The sequence below is a fragment of the Perognathus longimembris genome, chromosome 15 (genome assembly GCF_023159225.1).
Source record: "Perognathus longimembris pacificus isolate PPM17 chromosome 15, ASM2315922v1, whole genome shotgun sequence".
NCBI classification, from domain to species: domain Eukaryota; kingdom Metazoa; phylum Chordata; class Mammalia; order Rodentia; family Heteromyidae; genus Perognathus; species Perognathus longimembris.
The window spans coordinates 58,912,433-58,932,408 of NC_063175.1; positions in this window are offsets into that span (position 1 = coordinate 58,912,433).

Below are 19,976 nucleotides of genomic sequence, written 5' to 3' on the forward strand. Positions count from 1 at the left end.
GCCCTAAAGTTGTTTTTCACTGTCCCATGAAGGGGAAAGTCCTCCAAAGCTCCAGTTATGGCAAGGGGCGGGAGACAGCGGCAGAGGTGAGGCACACTCATTTGAAATTCTCTGATTCCAGCCCGCGTGGTTTGCACAGACTCTAAGTTCCAGACACGTTTGCCTGACGACCGGGGCTGAGGCCGTGCTGCCGCCACCCCCCCCCCCCCCCCCGCCCAGCCCCGGCGTAGACCACATGACTCCCTCTTTGGGGCTCGCTGTCTCACCCTCTTGTCTGGTGTTTCCAAGGGTTTTTAATCATGACCCCAGCAGATTGATCAATGACAGATATGATCAACAACTTTTGCATGCTAACAGTGCTGGATTTTTTATCTAAGGAAATATTTCTCTCCTAAAAAGCCTCTGCACAGCTATGTATTAATTAAAATCCAAATACTAAATATTGATTGATGTGTTATCAGGCCATAGCAGTTGGGCCCTGCCACATTGATTTTTTGCTGTGATTTATTATCATATTTAAGAAAAATCATTTTGTGTGATTATACGAGGAAATAGACTTTAGTGAGGGTGTAATTCTTTTGTACCACTTTTGTTGTGTGGTGGACGGGCCAATTCCTCAATTGTGGCTGAGATTGCTGGTCCCCGTCACTGCCTCTTCTCCGTGGCCTCGGCTGCTAATGCGTTAAGCCTGCTTGGTGTTGTCATTAGGAATAATGTGCATCGGGATTACCTCCTTAATCACAACTAAGATTAACAGATGGATGGGACTAAATTCTTAAAATTATCTCGTTATTAACAAGCATTTCTTTTTATCACATTAATAACACGGTTGCGGATGACTTTTTCCTTTAATGGCTAGAATTGAAGCAAAACCCCAGAACAATGTCCAGGCCAGCCCAAGGTGTAACCATTAGACAATTAATCTTCTCTCAGAGGGAGTTTCTGCTCCAGCAGTGAAAACCCAGCCATGAGGTTCAACAGAAGACCGCATGTCTATAAAAACAGACTGGTGCTGTATATTAAAGAACCCATTGGAGGTGGTTTGTGTGGTTGTTTGTTTGTTTTGCAAATAACTTTGTAGATGAACAACACATGCTGCCCCAAGAAGACAAGACAACTAACTGTCTCAGAGGCCAATTATTTATCTGCAAGAAAGGGAAAGAACTATCTGCACTTGTAAATTCAAGACTGGAGTACTAACCGTAATAAAGTAACTTTTCAGTCCTTTGGGCTATTGAAGACTAAATATCCATTATATTTTATTTCTTTTCATTTGTTTTATATATTCCTCTTGCAGTATTGAAGTTACTTGTGTATTGTGCCAAATACCGAATGCTTCTGCTCCGGGTGGGTGCCCCCAGGAAGCAAGGCGAGTCGGCCTGGGTCAGGGGCTGTGCACCCAGCCAGCTCTGGCCTCCAGACAGGACGAGCTTAGCGATCACCAGGCATCTCAAGAAACCCCCGGACCCAGCCAACAGTTACAGGAGAAAAGGAACCCTTCTTAAAGAGAAATACCATCCCTTTCCACTATCATTAAATATCTTTAAAATAATTTTAATATGTACTGTTTCTCCAGTTTATAAAGTTTAGCAAGTGTATTTGAAAAAAGAATAGAATTAAAGGCAGCCTTGTGAAGAGACCGTAAATACATATTATATTCTATTTATAATATAAATGCTCTAACTGAGTTATTTCTTACTATTAGATCAAGCCTCAGAATGGGAAGGAAAGAAGGGAGGGATGGGGGGAGGGAGGGATAAAAGGAAAGGAAGAAGGGAGGGAGAAAAGGAAGAAGGGAAGGAGGGGGGAGGGAGGGAGGCAGGCGGGTCTGGAAAGGTAGGCAGCTAATGACAAAAGCAATACCAGGAGGGTTTTGTTGATCACAAGTCTGTCCATTTTATGGATATCAAAAAATGAATTCTGAGTCAGAGCTCCTATATCAGACAGAGAAGGAGAGCCTGCAGCTAAATTTGTGGAAATTATTTTATAGGAAAAACACTAAACTCAGTCTGACCTATAAAAACCCTGCTTCTATCCTGTGAGGCTGAATTATGAAAACAAACAAGCGAGCGGACGGTCCCCACACCTCCAGCCGGGGGGCGGGCTGTCCCTTAATGGGCTCCCCACTCCTCCAAGCCAGCACACCTTACAAAACAAAGCTTTGTCTCAATGCAGACCCTAGCCCCAAAGAGCATCTTCCAGGAGGAGTGACCTTGGCTTGCCCTGGCTCTTGCCACAGCAAAACCCCGTTGCTGAATTCTCTAAAATGATGTATGTTGGTTTTGCCCTGAATTGTTCTCCCTTGGCCTGAGGTGAGGATGAGAGCCCTAAGACTCCTGCATGATTTATTCATCTACGTCGTCCGCTGGAGGCCAGCGCTGTGATTCATGGAGAGCCACCCCGGCACGGGGGGTGTGGACACGACAGAGGTGGCCACTCGGGACGGCCACAGCCCCCAGGAGGGGCTGCTGCTGCCTCAGAGGGCAGGCCGGGCTGGCCCGGCCACGCGGGGGCCCCGGCCTCACGTGTGAGCGGCAGGTGTGCCATCGCTGCGGGGACGCGAGCCAGCGGCCGTCATCTGGAGAGGCCAGACTGCCCCGGGGCGGGCTACGCCAAGACTACCTGACCCTTGCTGTGGGCGCCCCAAGCCCTGGGAGTTCTTCAGGTCGCCTCCAACATCCTCACACACCCTGTGTCCTTGTACACAGCCGCGAAATGACCTAATCCATTCACACGACCTCCACACAGCCCCCAGCCCTCCGCCTGTGGAAAAAACCCTCTGTGCAAAAACATGTGAGTGGACGTCTGTTCAACCCCTGCCTGCAGCCGACCAACAGTGCACACCCCTTCCCACGCGGCCCGCCTCTCCGGTCCACACCCCCTCTTCCGGGAAGAGGCCTCCGAAGCTGCGGCTGCCCAGGTGAGCCGTCCTCACACCAGTGCCGGAGGACAGTGCTCCACGCACGGCCCCCATCATCACCTCCTCCCCCATGTGCACCGGGGGAGCACGGCCGGGACGTGGGCTCTGGTTTGTGCTTCTCCGTTTACGGCACCTTAAGGCTGCTCAGCAAATAGTCCACGTTGAATTTGGGGTAAGAGTCCAAACTTGCCCTCTCCCCACTGTAGGTCACAATTCTGGCCCCATCTCGACACACAGAAGAGACGATGCGAATGAATAAAGCCAGAATCGGGGTACAGGGGCAAGCCATGTCCCAGCCAACCCGTCCCCCAGTACTGTGACTCAGTTCTCCCGTCTTCCGCTGTTTGCCCCAGGCAGGCATGGGATCTGCTATGAGCAGCCGAAAGGTCGGAACGGCACACCTGAGAGCTTTACCTTACGGGGTTTTCTCCAGCTCGTTGGATTTTCACGAAACAAGAAGGAATGGCATAGTTACTGCAGGTTCCCCATTCAGACAAGTGTCTCCGGAGCTCTTTCCCAAGCACGCTCGCGGCGTTCACGCGAGCTGGGGACCCCAGTTCCTAAGCACGCGGGTGGTAGGGCATGAGGGGTAGGCCCAGGCCAGAAACAAGAGGGAATTCTCGTGAGAATTCGCTCCTCTATCCCCACTTTCCATGCGCCCACGTCAGGCAAGCGGTCGCTTCTAGAAATCTCCTTTGCTCTCCTATTAATTATCCTCTGTTATATGCACAGTGAAACTGCCTGAGCCAAACACACAGATCACGAGTGCCTATCAGGGGTCCTGCACCCCAGATCCCAGGTGGCCTCCTCTCTTGGGCCGCTGGGCCCTCGGGGTGGAGCTGCGCCGGCCCAGTGCAGGGCAGCTGAGGGGGAGTTACCCCGTGGTGAAACGCTAGGCTCGACCGCGACAGACTCACAAGAGCCTCGTGTCTCACGGGCCAGCGTCTGCTTCCGGACACCGCCTTCCACCAGCCCCGCAGGCTGGGCTCCCAGCCACCAGAGCGTGGGCTCAGGAGTCATGCCTGTCACCTGCTCTCGGGGAGCAATCCCAGCAGGGGGGCTGGGCCCTCGCCTGCAGTACTGGGCGGGGGGCACCTGACAGTCGGAAGTCTTCGCGAGGCCATGTAGACTCCACGGACATGGCCCTTACTTGGAGAACTTAGGGGTGGACCTGCTCCTTCCCAAACCTAAAAGAGAAAAGCTCTGCCTGGCAAGTCCACGGCCCATCCTGGGAGCCAGCGCTCCGCCCCCTGGCTGAGGCCTGTGCCGTGGAGGCGTTGCCTCCTGCGGGGAGGCCCCCCGTGCAGCGGGCTGCCCCCATCTGTAGCGAGGGGGTCAGGAAGGAGCTACAAAGCCCAGTTAGGGATGCGATGCGCTCTTGCCGAGCGGCTGCCACGGGCATGGGGCGGGGGGGGGGGCACGAGGGGGGAGGCACATTCCTAGACCACGGCCACGAGGGGCAAAGCCGAGGCAGAGGCCCCGGGCCACCTGGGGAAGATGCCGGGCTTCCATCAACAGATACTCGTAGCGCCACTTCCGGGGGCAGCCACACCCCCAAGGCAAGGCCCCTCCCCAAACAGCCAGGAGGATCACACCGCCAAGCAGGCGGCAGAAATGCCACCGACCCCAAAGTCGCGAAGTGTTCCCTCCACACTCCATAGAACGAGTGGAATCAAACGCTGGGCTGCGCAGCGAGGTCATTCCCAGTCAAGTACTGGGTGGGAGATGGATACTGAGGCCGAACAGAGAGAAGCCTTGGCAATGCACAACCCATGTGGGAAGGCAAAGTCCTGCCCTGCCCCGCAGCCCCCGGGTACTGCGGCCAGCACCAGGGCTGCCAGCCCCCCAACACTGCGGTGAGCGTCAGGGAGCCCTCCTCCTCACGTTGCCCTGGCCGCAAGCAGAATGTGACGGCCCACACTATATGGGGGAGATGCAGCTCCCCACTCCGTGGAGACCCAAAGCCTGTCAGTGGCCCGGCCCAGCGATGTGTCTGCAGATGGCAGAAACTCAGACACCACCAGCTCGGGTCTCCCCGTGTCCAGAGCCGGGTGTAGTGACCCAGGAAGGAATCGCAGCTGACGCACAAGTGGCACAGGGCTCCGGCTTTGCCCCAGGGGCCCTCACCCTCGGCTGCAGGGGAGGCCCCAGTCCTCTCCAGACCCTGGCCAGGCCTGAAAAGTGGGCTCCTAGGTGTATTACGCTCCCGCTTACTAACTATTGCAGTGTTCGTGCAGCCAAACCATGGGGAAGAACCTAGCTTACAGCTGGGAACAGCGGGACGCCGGTGGCTCACACCTGTCACGCGGCTACCTGGGAGGCTGCGATCAGGAGGATGGAGGTCGGAGGCCTGCCCAGGCAGAACAGCTCCGAAAGCCCCCTCCACTCAAAGCCGGGGCAGTGGCACCCGGGTCTCCCCATGAGCGACGCTGAGACGAGGAGGGTCAGGCCAGGCCAGGCAGGAGAGGTGGAGGAACGCCGTCCTCACAGCAGGGAGGCTGGGCTCAGCAGCACACCCCAGAAAGCCTAAAACAGCTGGATCCGGCCTCAGGCGCACTGCTGGGCAGGAATCAAACCCCTACCCCCAAAACAAACAGCGAAACACAGGGCCCGAAGCCTGGCTCACGTGGTTCAGGACTAGCCTGGCACACGGGAGGCCGCCCTCGTGAATCCACACCCTAATCCTTCCAGAAAGGGACTGGAGTTGTCCACAGCTGGCAACAGCACCCACCTGAACACATGGTCACCCACCCGCATGGATGGCCAACTCGGGGTTCTCAGCCCACTGCAGATGTGGGGGTGACTAGCCGGCCTGGCCCCCCGCAGTGGAGGTAGAAGCCCAGGCGCCCCAGGTACACGGCCCATGGTTCCAGTCTTACTTGTCAATTAAACGAAATGCCTCAAGAAAGCCACAATCCACTTCTCCCTGAGTCACACGCGGTTGAACACAGTGATGTGCTAAGCGTCTCCTTACAGTAACACAAGTAGCATATTCTGAAGGTCCTCACAGCGACCAAGAAGAAAACCCTAGGATAAAGAATTTTAAAAGGTTTTACCCAACTCTCCACACAGAAGTCAACCGTTTGTGTTCAAAACCACTCCGCTGCCATTTTTTTCACATCAAGAGGATGTCATGTGGCTCTTCAGTGACTGCCACACGGAGCGCTGGCCACCCATGGCACACCAGGCCCGCCTCACAGCCTCGCGGGGCTCCGAACGCCCCGATCACGTGCAAGTCGTGCCCAGGGGCCGTGCGCGTCAGGATGCAGCTGGCAGAACGCCAGGCGCTCCCTGCTCCAGCAGTGCTTCTGTCGAGGACGAGACGCAGCCAGGGCCACGGCGTGAGGCGTGCAAACAGGAACACGAGCTGAGCTCCTCCAGCTGGGGATACGGGCTGGAGGCACCGGACCGCTCAGGCCACGGAGGGGAGAGACGGCGCCCGTGCCTGCCGCTGTGGCCTGGGTTGGCCCGGCGAGGACGGGGAAACAACCTGCCTTCAGTGCTGTGCGTCCTCAGCCCAAGCGGCCTGGGTCTTCCCAGCCTGCAGCTCCCGCTCGCGAACGGGAAGGCGGGCACAGAAGGGGGGCACGGAAGGCGGGCACGGAAGGCAGGCACGGAAGGAAGGCGGGAGCCGCTCTGAAATGTGGAGACTGAAATAAAGGGAAAGAATGGGAGACAAATCAGGGAAACTACATTAGAGAAGCAAAACCAGGGCTTAAAAATTCATAGACCGATTCTCAGTGCAAATACAGTTAAGGTTTGGTGGGATTTTTTTAAAAAAAATCGCCATGTGATATCATTTTCATTCTCCTTGAAATTGGTACATTGTGACAAAATAATAGCAACTAAATTATCTCTCTGCATTGATATAACTAAAACGTGTGTTAAGGTAGAGTACGAGTAGCTAATATGTTTGTGTTTATAAAGTCCTTGTAAAATTTGAGCATCATGTGATTAGAAGAAAACAATTCCAACTAATTCCAATATGAATTATAATGACAATCGCAGCAAGAAGCAAGTGTGGGGCCCGATGGCCTCGCGGGCCGGCAGTGGTGGGAGTGGTAGGCACAATTAAGAGGCAACAATGGAAAACCAGATCCACCTGGAGGAGCCCAGCACAGGGCCCCGTAATTAGTTATCACGACAATTATTTTTAAAGTAATTGTCGAAGTACGACGCGCACGCACGCACACACGCAGTATATGTGCGTGTGTGTGTGTGTGTGCGTGATAGCTCAGGACTTAAATACAAAGGAAAAAAAATGAGGAGCATCCAAAAAGAAATGTTAATGCATGATAAAGTTTACAGCATTATTATTTTACAAATTCCATCTGTGAAATTTTCAAGCTGCTTCCCAAAAAAAAGAAAAGGTGAATCCACCAGGACAAGGCTAAGGACAGAGCGGGCCGCTCACCCAGACGGAGGCCCAGGCAGGATCAACGCTGTTCCTCCTGCCTTCCACGTAAATCTGGAACGTGTGCCTCGGTGGCAAACACGGCCGCCTGTCTGGGCGCGAGTGGACACCGTCGGAGTGTTCAGAAGTGTATTTCACAGCACTGCTTTGGGAGGAAGGGGGGGACTGCGTGCGTACCCACGCCTGTCAGCTAACAATCCTTCATCCACCTGCTTCCTCTAGTGTCTTCCCTTGGGTAAAAGGCTAATTACTTGCCTTTCAAAAGCTCAAAGACTGAAGAAATCGTCCAAAAAGTGAATTACAAGGGTTTATACCCTACAGAAAATATTAGCTAATGAAATTTTCTTTTCATAAAAACTTGCCAAGTTGGCCCTGTTTTTTTAATTAATAGTGTGCTTTTAAAAAAAAAATAGTTACAGGCTGGGAATATGACCTAGTGGTAAAGTGCTTGCCTCGCATGCAAGAAGCCCTGGATTCCATTCCCCAGCACCACATATACAGAAAATGGCCAGAAGTGGCGCTGTGGCTCAAGCGGCAGAGTGCTAGCCTTGAGCAAAAAGAAGCCAGGGACAGTGCTCAGGCCCTGAGTCCAAGCCCCAGGACTGGCAAGGAAAAAAAAGTGATTAGACCAGCTTTTAAAAACCATGTTGGTGTATTAGCTATATATCCATTTTGCTTTACTATGTATCACTTCATTTTTACCCATTCTCGCGTTTCCTTTTTAATGCCTCCCTCGGCCTTATGCATTCACGCAGCATTTCCACCCACTGTGGGACGGCTTCCTGCCTCTGGCCGCACACCCATCGCCTGGGTCCCCCGTGTTTGGCCTTCACACCCAAGTCACTGTTTCTTGGATGTTTTCCCGGTGACTGACGGCCATGGGAATGCCGTTTAAGTGCTTCAGGAGTTGATGCTCATAGTCAAAAACACTTCCGCCTGGTGTGGTGGCCCACACCTGTAATCCCGGTCACCCAGGAAGCGCAAGTAGATTCCAGCCTGGCCAGTGAGGGGTAGCGGCCTACCCAAGGACACCCCGAAACGGGCGTGGCTCACGCGGTGCAACAGGGGCTTAGGAAGTGGCACTGTGGCTCAAGTGGTAGAGCCCCGGCCTTGAGACAGCACCCACCCAGGCCCAGAGTTCAAGCCCCAGGACTGACACACACACAAATCTTATTCTAGCCCCGCCTCCTCGGGAAGGAAAGCAGAGGCCGGGGCACAGCGCCGAGCAGCGCCAGCCCAGTGTGCACACTGCTTCGCCCGCCAAAGCCACTGCTGCTTGAACGATGCGTTGTGGGGCTCCTGGTGGCGGCAATAGGCTCGGATTCTGTGCCTTTTATTTCTTCCAAGCACACGGGAAGGAATACTCTCTTCCCTTGTGGTGGATTGGTGGGAGTGATGGCCGGGTTGGAGCGGCACGTGCGCGCGCAGGACAAAAGTCATCGCAGCGACGGTGCGTGCCGTGTGTCGCCTCCCACGCCCTGGTGGACAGCGGGTACTGCACAGAAGCCTCACACGCAAGATGAAAAATGGCAAGTCTCCATTTCAGATAATTCACCCCACACTGCTGCACTACTCACAATAGCCAAGCTGTGGAAACAGCCCAGATGCCCTACAGTAGATGAGTGGGTCTAAAAATGTGGTACCCACACACAACGGAATTTTACACAGCCATTTGAAAGAATAATATGTCATTTGCAGGAAAATGGATGGGCCGAGAACAAACCATGTTAAGTGAGGCAAGCCAAGCTCAGAGGGACAAGGGGCACATGTTTTCTCTCACGTGTAGAAACTTGAGCTAAAATATCGTGGAACCTGGTAAATTGTACAGGCTCTAGGCATTCACACACAGTGAGACCAAAGGAGGATGGACGCCCTTAGGAGAAGAACACCAAGGCACGGTGCCTATGGGCCTCTAATCAGACAAAATAACAGTTATCAAAAGGAACTCCAGGAAATGGGAACAAGAGGTGTTTTTTTTTTCTTTTTTGCTGTTTCTGTTTTGTTGTGGTTTTTTTTTTTTTTACTTTTTGTTTTGTGTGTTCATTTCTATGTCTTTGGGAGGGTAAGGGGAGGCACAGAAATGGTGGGACAAAAGGTGAACACATGCAGCAGTGGTGCTCACTAGACGTTACGTTGACACAACTTGTGGGATGGAGTAAGAGGGAGACCTAGGAGACAGCCAGGGAAGGAGTGACATTGTCCAAAAGAAACGTACTATGTAACTGTATTTACCTGACGACGTAACGGTACCCCTCTGTACATCCCCTCTACTCCTAAGCGTATACATGAATAAGGATTTTCCTTGGAGCTACTGGGTAACTTTGAAGGGATTTGCCTTCACTTCTTTGGATGATTTCTGGTGGTGGGTGGACTGAGGGTCGGCCCAAGGTCTCAGCTTTACCCACCTGAGCCACGCCTGCAGCCCTGAGCAGACTCCCTCCACCCTTGAGTTCAACCACTACCACCGCCTTTGTGTTCACAGCCCACATCCTTCTCAGACGTGCACACATACTCTCACACTGTGCACGTGTTCACACGCATGAACTCAGTGCACCGGCCCACATGTATGTGCTCCTCAAACATATGCGCTCACACACCACACGCATTTGCACATGTGCTCACACTCAGTGTTTGCTCACACACAAGCTCACATTTGGTGATATATTCACACGTGGCACAGGTGTTCACAGACATGCACTCTCACATTCATGCACACTCTCATATGCATGCACTCATACTCAGTGTGGCTTCACACACATGTTCACACTCACATATGCTCACCATTAGTGCGTATGTCCACAGGTGATCCACGTCACACACGCACTCACATTCACACCCTGCACTCGCACACAGTGCACACTCACATACACGCACTCACAGCCACACCCTGCACTCGCACACAGTGCACACTCACATACACGCACTCACAGCCACACCCTGCACTCGCACACAGTGCACATACATGCACTAACATTCACACCATGCACTCACACACAATGCACACTCACACACATAAACTCACATTCACACACAAGCAGTGCAAACTCACATATGGTGCGCACTCACACACATGCATGCACTCATATACAGTGCACACTCACATACACAGTTCACACCTACATGCACTCACATTCACACCATGCACTCACACAGTGCACACTCACACACATGAACTCATTTACATGCATGCACTCACACAGTGCACACTCACATACACAGTGCACACTCACATGCATGCACTCACATTCACACACATGCACTCACACACAGTGCACACTCAACGGTGGTGCACACTCACATACATGCACTCACATTCATACACATGCACTCACACAGTTCACACACATGAGCTCACATTCACACACATGCACTCACACAGTGCACTCACATACACAGTGCACACTCACATGCATGCACTCACATTCATACACATGCACTCACACAGTGCACTCACATACACAGTGCACACTCACATGCATGCACTCACATTCACACATGCACTCACATTCACACACATGCACTCACACAGTGCACACTCACACACATGAACTCACACACAGTGCACACTCACTCACACACATGAACTCATTCACACACATGCACTCACAAACAGTGCACAGTTACACACATGCACACCCAACCTACAGCAGCTGTCAGGAGCAGGCGTTCCTTGCAGACTAATCCCAGCTGCTTCTCAGGAACCTACCCCCACCCTCTCGAGCTCGGGCCACACACCTGTGGAAAACTGGCAAGTTGCCTGTATCTTTGGAAAAGACTGACAGCAACCAGGGGATTCTTAGCTGCAGGAGATACCAGGGCCTGTAGTATGCTCCTGTGGTGTTCGCAGGCAGGGTCTGAGGACAGCTTTCCTCCCGGCACAGCCAGGACCCTGGCGTGTAGCAGACTGGGCTGACCTCATGTTCTGTTCATCGAGATCCTTACTTCATATGTAAGCTCCATTTCATCACGACAAAAGTGTACCTTTAAAATGCCTTCAACAATGTCAAAGATAAACCCAATGGGACGGTGGACTCAACGATGTGTGCTGCCAAGGCTGGTGGACTCCTCTCCAGAAACAGGAGTGTGTGCCAGCGGGGGGGGGGGGTGCGGGGGGGGGGGTGATGGACCTGTCCCTGAGTGAATGGAATGAAGAGGCTGCTGGTGGACCCAGGCGGTCAGATGCCACACGAGGCGCCCACTTGCACCCAGTGGGTGCAATCACCCGTCCGGCGGGACTTTCTGCAGTTATCCTTTGGGAGCGCATTGAGGGTCTACCTGCTAAGTCGCAGAACAGGCCCGTCCAACCGGAAAACCACCCTCACTTACCTCAAGCCTTCCGGTGGGAAACAGCTGGCAGAGCAGACGCGGAACGTTCACACCTGCGAGCTGCAAGGGTCACTCGAACCTAGGAGTGTGAGACACCATCCCTGAACCATCAACAACAAGACTGCAAACAGCAAATACTGGTAACAGGACGTAGGAGGGGAGAGAGGGGAGGGAAGGGGAGGGGAGGGGAGGGGAGGGGAGGGGAGGGGAGGGGAGGGGAGGGGAGGGGAGAGGAATGGTCCCAGGAGCTGGAGGGAGGGAGGGACATAGGATTGGGAAAGAGTGATTGATAATGAATTCTCTCTATTGTGGTTGACCATGAACCTGTGGTTTGACTTCCCTCTAGGGAAGAAAGGGGAAAATGGCTACGTCCACTTCCTGGTGGTTGAACTCTACCATGGATGCTGAGCCAGAGGACACCCCGCATGGATGTCAGTTCCACTCGTGTCAAAGCATAGCCTTTACCAGCTCATCCTGGAATGTTCTCAGAGTATCCTGGCTCCAATGCAATGTGATTGCTTTGCTAATTCGTAATGCTCACCTTCTGCCATTTTGACTAGCACTTTCGAAGCGTATTTGTTATATGACTTTCCTTTCTTGAGTCAAGTAATCCCTGTTTAGAAAACATGGTCAGGGTAATTAGCCCCCCTCACTTCTTACAACCCGTAGGTCTATCTAATAAAACCACAACCTGCAGTTACAGTCAGCATTCGTAATGTGTGACTGTATCAGAACACCAGAAAATATCTGCAGGTACACGTCAGGTGTTTTCAATACACAACCACACACACACACACACACACACACACACACACATCAAGTATTCATACACATGGGAGATGGCACCTCCCACATTTATGAACAGGATTCCTAAATTCACACGTGGTTGTTCACATCGAATGGAAACGACGTGCAAAGAAGGCTTTCTAGAGCTGGGCCTCCACTTGGTCCCTGCCAAGGGGCTGCGACATCTTCCCCTCCAGCCTCAGCCTCTCTCTATAAACAGACACAAATGCTGACTAATTTCACCGGCTCGCATGAGTGCCGTGGCAAAGACACTGTTAGGACAGCAAATGCCCCGGCTTGTGGTGTTTAAGCACGCGTTGACAGTCAGAAAGCTGGTATGTGTCCACGCGTCTGAGGAAAGACACTCTGTCTCCCCTTCTCTGGCAGAAAACAGAAGGTCGATATGAGTGCTGCCATTTTGTTTCACCCTGAGTGAAAGGGCTGTCGGGAGACATTAGAGGAAAACAGCAGAGCACTGTGCACGGAAGGTCCCCTCCTGCCGACCCCACGAGGCAGAGCCGGCTGCGGTGCGCAGGGCTGCTTTCTCCCCAGCCCGCAGGAAGACCTGCCACGTGCAGAGGTTCCTGGCGGGCCTGTGCCCTTGAAGCCTGTGTGTGTGTCTGAGCAGGGCCTGGTCCTGTGGAGGGGACTGGCCCGCGTGGTGTCGCTGTGCTGCCCCGGCCCCAGGGGCCAGGGGGCCACGGAGGACTGATCCGTCAACAGGTAGCCAGGCCAAGGAATTGCTCATTCTACCTGTGCCATTAACCACGTGCTGAACAGCTGCTTACCCTTATGCACGCACATGTGCACACACACAGACACACACGGCCTCTCTTCTGCTGACCTCTATAACTGACCACTCTCCCAGGCCCAGGGTGTGGACCAGACCCCAGTGTGGCTCTGCCACATTCCAAACCCATGCAAATAATTTCTGCAACATAGAGAAATCAAAAGTCTGGGGGTGTAGCTCTTTGATAGATAGCATGCTTAGCATATGCAAGGGTCCTGGGTTTCAACCCCAGCATGGAAGGGAAGGAAAAGAGAAAGGGAAGGACAGGAGGAGGAAGAGAAGAAACTAAGAAGTAAGAAAGAAGAGAGAAGAGAAGGAACGAAGAATGTCCTGAGCATTCAAACTGCTGAGCCTCCATTTCCAGGCCTTCGGCCATCCTCTATCCCCAAGAAGAACCTAGCACTGTGGCCTGAACTAGCTGTCCAAACCCTGCTGTTTCCACTTCCTCGTCCTCAATAGGGGCAGTGGAAGTGGGGGCTGCCCAGGAAGGGAACTGTGTGGTTGCAGGGGGTGCAGTTCAAGACATTGCAAGAGATCTGCGTGAAGGAATCGCATGCAAATAAGAATGCTACGTGGAGGAACGGGGTCACAGCTCACAGCTAGGTTTCACTGTGATGTAGACTCTGAGGTGTGCAACAGACCCGGGTGTGTGCTCACATGGAGTGTGCAAATAGGGGCATTCCTAAGCAGCATGTAAGAGCTGTACATGACAGCTCGCAAAATACGTAAGTTTCTCTTTTCAAAAGGAAACTGCATGCACCACCTCTAATAACAGCAATAATAACAAGACCAAGGACAGAGGAGCCGTGAGGGCAGAGTAGCTATATCCTGGAGCACTTCCTCAGAGAAGAAGGTCAGACTGGACCCCAGCTGGGCTTAAGGTCCCAGGTTGCAGTCTCAGCATTCAGAAGGGTTGTGAGTCCAAGGCCAGCCTGGGGACACAGAGAAAGGCCCTGCCTCAAAAGACAAAACTACCAGATCCATTAAAAAATAATAATAAAACAAGGGAAATTAAAGTAGAGACGATTTCAGTGGTATTGAAGGCAGGCGGCAAAGGTGAACGGCGGATCCGCAGGAGGAAACGGCTTCACCGAGGGCAGCCAGGCCGCACTTCTCTGTGCGGAGCTTCTGAGAGGGAAATGGCCACACTTCGAGGAAAGCAAAAACAAGACCAGCGGCAACAACAACAAGTCCTGCGGAACGCCGGTCCTCTGGGGAGAGTGTGCCGCCGAGGCGGGCCCTTGTTCCATGACTGAGGAGCCATCAATGGCATTCTTCAACTAGGACAAACACCACGTCAGATGTCTTCGCTAATTGTCCTTGGGGACAGCACTGGGGCCCCTCATTGAGGCATCTTCAAAATGAGTGAGAAGGCCATGCAGGTACACAGACAGGAGATGTTCAAGAGCACAGGCAAAGCCCTGAGAGGGCGGCCGGCCGGCCCTGACGGGCTCTGCTGCTGCGTCTTGGGCACCCAGAGACCTGGAGCTTGGGCACATGAGCAAGTGCGGTTCCAGCTCTGGCCTGGGTCAGCCCAGCCATCTGAGGGGAGCCGGTGTGAAGGAATTCAACCGAGGGCCAGCGTGGACGTGGGCACGCTCAGGCCCACGGCCTTCCCCTCAACCAGCGCCGGCCCAGCCCCACCCCCCAGCAGGGCCCCAAGGAAGACTTTCTGGAACACTGCAGGAGACAAGAGCCTGTGAGGCCTGGCCAGGACGCACAGAGGCTGGGGAACGAGGTAGAGAGCAATACCAAACTCTAACCAGAGCCAGCCCGGAGGAGAAGGGCTGCAACCCCCAGCCCCAGGAGAGCTCAAGAGTGGGAAAGGACGTGGCGGCTACGCTCCAAATACATGGGCAACAACCGTCGTGTTTTCTCATGTTCACCAGAAAACAGTAGTGGCTCCCACAGAAGTGCCGTCTGCTGGGCACTCTCGGAGAGGCTCATGGTGGGCATCTGGCCACGCATGTGCTCTGCAGGTGGGTGTTCGGCGTTCCCTCTGTTCTGACCTGGACAACTGGGACCACCCTCCCTCCTCCACCGTGCCCACCCACTGCCCTGCACCCCACTGTCCACGGGGCCCCTCGGGTCTCCTTTTTTCTTCTCTAACCCTTCACGCCTCTCTCACAACAAGCTCTGACATACGCCCAGGCTCCTCTTGGTGCTGGCACTCTTCCTGCTCCGTCCTGCCTCCCGCTCACTGCCTCAGAGGCGGCCTTGACTTAAACAGGCTGGGGCCCTGGGCTTCCGCAGTCCACACCCCGGCCCTCCAGGTCCCTGAGCTGGACGCGGACATTGTCTCTTCCCAGACAGATGAGCATGGGGAGAACAAAACTGCAACCTTTCAGCAGCTCACCGAAGGACACTGGAAACTTCCTCCCTCGAGTTCCTATCAGAAACGTGGAGAAGATGGTGTGGTACTTGACAAAGCTGGCTCATGCTACAAGGTGCCTCAGAACTGGCCACTGGCATCCTCCTGTCTCGCCGTGTGACCTCTAGCCTGCCACAGAGAAGGGATGTGCCTTGCAGGTCCTGGGGGGCTTGGGGGACCAGGAGAGGCTCTGGGCGCAACCCCTGCCCGCACATGCTGGGTGGGTGCTGAGAGCGAGCCGCGTCCCCAGCCTCATTTTATTTTAGAAAGAGAAGTTCTGATGAGTTCGGAGCACGGGTCACGTCAGCAAGCAGCACTCGGCAGCAGCCAGCACAGGGCCAGGGCCGCCAGCAAACTAAGCGATGGCGCTCAGGCTCCTCGGGCGTGAGCTGCCGGCTGTCCAGTTCTGAAACTGGGCTCTTCCGGAAGTGCTTCTGCTACTTCCAGGAAGCAAGAGAAATGGATTCTTTGACTTTCCTCAGGACGGCTGACAGTCAGTAGTGTGTGTACAGGTGGCACAAGCCTATCCATCCATCCATCCGTCCGTCCATCTATCCATCCATCCATCCATCCGTCCGTCCATCCATCCATCCATCCATCCGTCCATCCATCCGTCCATCCGTCCATCCGTCCGTCCATCCGTCCATCCGTCCGTCCATCCATCCATCCATCCATCCATCCGTCCGTCCGTCCGTCCATCCGTCCATCCGTCCGTCCATCCGTCCATCCGTCCGTCCATCCATCCATCCATCCATCCGTCCGTCCATCCATCCATCCATCCATCCGTCCATCTATCTAAATCATATTGCCAGGCCCAGACACTTCTCTCTCTCCGTCTAGGATGCCAGGTGGTATTTCCTTGGCCGGATTCGGGCGCGCGGAGGCGGGCCCGTGGCCTGGGTGTGGGCTGGGCCAACCCCGCCTTCCACAGGCTCAACGTGAACAGCGTGGAGCCTAAGCAAGGGGCCAGGGCGGGAGCGGCGCCCGGCCGCGGGGAGCTTGCTTTCTAAAGGCGGCGGCTCACCTGGGCCCAGAACCGGGATCCTGCATGGCGGCCGGGCGCGCGGCAGGAGCAGTGCCCGGTGCACGCGCCCCACGCACGGGGCTCTCTGCCCGCGGCCCTCTTGCACCTCCAGCCCACCCCACCGACCTGGAGACGGGCCCAGGGCCTCCCCTGGACGGCCCTGTCCTAGGGGCCTCGGTTCGCGGCGTCGGGCCTGCGGCGAGCCCGCCTCCCCCGCCCCCCTCCCTCCCTCGGCAGACTTTCCGTGGCCTGCCCGGGGCCGGCGGCCCGCGGCGGGGGGGGGGGGGGGGCTGGAGCTGCAGCGGGAGGAGGGGACGTGCGCACCGCCCGCCCCCCCCCCCCGGCCTCGCCCGCCGCCGAAGGTGCCCCACCCCGCGGCGCTGGCGCCGCCCACCTGGGGTGCGGGGGGACACCCCGGCGCCCCGGGGGTGGGCAGGCCGGGGGGGGGGGGGTCCGCGGCACCCGGGCCTGGGCGCGGGGGGCGGACAGGGGGTCGGACCCCGGGGCGCCCTCGCCGCCACCCCACCCCAGACCTCATCCTCCCGCCCTCCCCGCCCCACGCCCCTCCCCCCCGGCGCGTGGCGAGTAAGGATTGGGGGCCGTGGGGGGCTGAATGGAGTCCCCGAGGCCCAGCTCGTGCCGCCCCTGAGGCCAGGGCCGGGCGCGGGGAAGGCCCCCGGGGGCGGAGCCGAGGTCCGCCAACCGTCCCCCCCCCCCCCCGCCCCGACCGGAGCCCCCTCCCCCCAGGCGCGCCCGAACCTCGGCCTCGCAGGGCCCCCTCTCCGGGGCCCGGAGGTCCGCGCAGCCTCTCCGCCCCCCCCCCCGCCCGCCCGCGGGCCCACGCGCATTCCCGCACGCCCGCCGGGGAGCAGCTGGTCCGCGCGCCCGGGCAGCCCCGGCTGGCGCGGGGGGCGGGGCGGGGCGCCGGCGCGGGCAGGAAACGCCTTTAATGGAGGGGCAGGCGTACGGACGGCACCGGCCGCCTTTGATGTCCCCTCCGCGGCGACCCGGCCCGCCGGGCCTGCGAGCCCACCCGCGCGCGCGCGCGCCCCGGCCCCTCACCGCGGGCGCACCCGCAGCCCGGGCCTCGGGAGGGCTGCCCGCCGAGCGCGAACCCGCGGGCTGGCCGCCTGCCCACGCAGGACAGCCCCCCCGGCGCCCCCCGTCCCCCCCTCGCCGCCCCGGGGCCTGGGGCCGGGTCGCCGCGCCAGGACCCCCAGCCCGACCACGCCGGCCGCGTTCTGACGGCCAAGGCCGCAGCGCCTCGACCTAATGTAGGTACAGATATAAATACAGTGTTGGCCCAAATGACATCCCGCGCCCTCCCCACCCGCCCTCCGTTCTCCTTTTCATCATCAGCAAATAAAGATTAGCCGGGAAGATTATAGAAAGCGCTTTCGGTCTGCGGCTGATCTTTATTCCAGAGGCTTTGTGATGATATTGATGATGATGATGGTCAAGTGGACAGTTTGATTTTTGTGTTTGGAGCTAGTTATAAAGAATCAATATTATATCAAGGGGTAACTTTCGTGATAAAGGACTTTAACCACTCCGGCTATTCATCATAAGTCTGTAGCAAGCAGATAGGTCAAAAGAAATTATATTGCACTAAAGAGCGACTCTTCTTATCTCTCTCATGCCAGGGGAATAGGGACAGGCCGATCGATACAGTAGCTGTTGTATACTTCGTGCAATTATCAATAGCTGATTTCGCCTTCTGAGGCCTGCATCTATTAATGCAAGCTAATAATAATCGTTTGAGCCTCCCCATAGGCACCAGAGTCAAAGTTTTACGTCCCCAGCATTATTTATATATTTGCACGTTCTGAAACCGCCCCCCCTCCCGGGCTGCGTGCAGCCCCCGATACAAAGTTCCATGGTGGGGGAAGAGTGTGCTCCAACATCACTTGCATCCAAAAGTATGAAGACAATGGCTGATGTTTCACTGTATACAGAAAAGGCCATGGAACATTCATCTATGAAACCAACGAGCAAGTCCCACCGGGCCTGCAGGAAGGCTGGGTGTCCATACCCTGCACCCATTTCCTCAAATTATTTGGCACATTTATCTGCACACTTTGGATGCAAAGGAGCTCAGAGTGGAGCTGTCTCTACTGGGGGAGGGCAATGAGCCATACACTAGGTGATTTAAGTAGAACATTTTATTTCTAGGGAAAAGTTAAACTTTTAAGTGGGAGGATGGAAACTTGGATAAAATATTTTCAAAAGACAACAAATATAACTTTTGACTACATTTTCCAACCTCCACCTCCCCCTTCCCCAGTGTAATAGGAAAGCAACATCTTTATAATTGGCACTTGACATGCTGTTTGCGTTGGGCCGTGGCACACAGAGCACAGATTTCCTGTTGATGGAAACATTTATCATCGTGACCGCCCCAGAGTGGCAGGTGGCTTATCAATTACCTCTTCTTACCAATAATACCAGTATGGAAATATCTTTGCTCAAGTGAGAACCAATTAGTGATCACTTGTCACAGCACTAAGGACACAAAATCATGCTGGTTTTAACCTTAATAACCTAAACAAAAGCTGTGGTGGAGAAAGAGCCAAAGAGAATAAGGGAGGTAGAGAAAAGGAACTGGGGGGGGGGGAGGGAGAGAGAGAGAGAAAATGGAAGTCCTGGTATGTGAATATCCATTTTGTATTAAGTGGCCATTGTAAACAAAATGTCAGATGCACCTATGTAAAACTGCCTGTTGTGAATCTAGAGCCAGGTAGCTTCAATAAACTCCGACTGTGATGTTAAATCACAACCAAGTATTTAACCTCTCCTTGTCAAATCAATCTTGCAGATAAGCTGTCTCTGTTCTCATCTGAAGAAATGATACAAATTAATTCAAACGCCTAATTATATGGTGCATTAATGTAAAATATACAGTATTAATTTGTAAATAATATTATTAGGCAGACAAAATAATAACATGTCGCCTCTTAAGATGAAAACAACATCTCAAGAGAAAAGACAATTAACAAATTAGATTTAATTACAGGGAATAAAAGCAACCTTTGTTTTTGCATTGGTGTTTAGGTATTGCAATATTTTAATAGGCAGTGGTCATGTGGTGGGGAGGACCGCGTGCCTCCCGAGTCCGTGCTGCCCTTCCTCTGTGTGTTCCTCTGAGCACAGCGGGGCCTGCATGCTCTCACCTGTGAAACCTCCCACGGGCACACTGTTGCGTGTGCACTACATGGCTGCATCTAAGGCTTAAGGCGCAGGCAAGGCTTCCATTCAAACTTGCCACCCTGAATAAGAATACTTTCTCGGTTTCCCATCTGAGACCAGAAAGGAAGGGGGCAGGGAGCATGACTTTCAGTTTCCCAC